Source organism: Lactuca sativa, chromosome 4 (assembly GCF_002870075.4).
Source record: "Lactuca sativa cultivar Salinas chromosome 4, Lsat_Salinas_v11, whole genome shotgun sequence".
Classification (NCBI taxonomy): Eukaryota; Viridiplantae; Streptophyta; class Magnoliopsida; order Asterales; family Asteraceae; genus Lactuca; species Lactuca sativa.
The window spans coordinates 301490588-301491522 of NC_056626.2; the positions used below are offsets into that span (position 1 = coordinate 301490588).

The 935-nt window shown below is 47.4% G+C and overlaps 1 non-coding gene across 1 annotated transcript; it reads right to left on the bottom strand.

Annotated features, from left to right (window-relative positions):
* Nucleotides 1–461: 461 nt before the first annotated feature.
* Nucleotides 462–568, bottom strand: LOC111894687 (small nucleolar RNA R71). The gene has a single exon (XR_002851292.1). It is a non-coding gene; the product is annotated as a small nucleolar RNA R71 (small nucleolar RNA).
* Nucleotides 569–935: the final 367 nt, after the last annotated feature.

Below are 935 nucleotides of genomic sequence, written 5' to 3' on the forward strand. Positions count from 1 at the left end.
AAAACGAGTCTAAATACGATACCGAGCCAGAATTTGAAGAACACACAAGTGAACCCGAGAACGAGCCAAGGAACGAGATGGTAGCAATTGAAGAAATGACCATGGGAGCATACAAGAAGCGGATCCGAGAAGATATGGGTCCCGGTTTAGTCCAACCCGCAATACCTGCCACTGCTACGTTCAAGCTGAAAGGACACATATTGACTGCGCTGAAGGACATCCCATTTTTCGGGAAAGACCATGAGGATGCTTTTAAGCACCTAGGTGAAGTCAACGACATTGCAGATTACTTCAATGTCCCAAATGTCAACAGGAACACAGTCTTGCTTAGGATGCTTCCCATCACTTTCAACGGAGCTGCTAAGGAGTGGTTAAAATCACTCCCACCGGGTACAATTACCACTTGGACACAAATGCGTGAGCAATTCCTGGACCAGTTTTGCCCACCATCCAAGACAGCAAAACTCATGAAGGCATTAGCGAACTTTGAGCAACAGCCGGGGGAGTCACTATACGAAGCATGGGAGCGGTACAAGGGCTTACTCAGAAATTGCCCACAACATGACCTAAATGTGCAGCAAGAGATGTCAATCTTTTATGATGGGGTCTATGTGATGACAAGACAACTCCTTGATTCTTAAGGACCGTTGACAAAGAAAATTCCAAGGGAGGTCAAGGAGCTAATTGAAGAATTCGCGAAACACTCCCGCGAATACCATAACCCGAGGCAAGATGGAAGCAAAGGCGGTGGAGGGGCCCAAACTGAAGAAATTGCAGCTGTCATAGCCATGCTGAATAACATGGATCGCAGGATAACACAAATGGACCAGTCGATACATGCCATAAGAGTGGGGTGCGAGCGATGCAGTGGTCCACACTTGACCAAGGACTGCAACGTGGATGAGTTTGGGAACGGAAAAGCTCAAGTGTGCTAC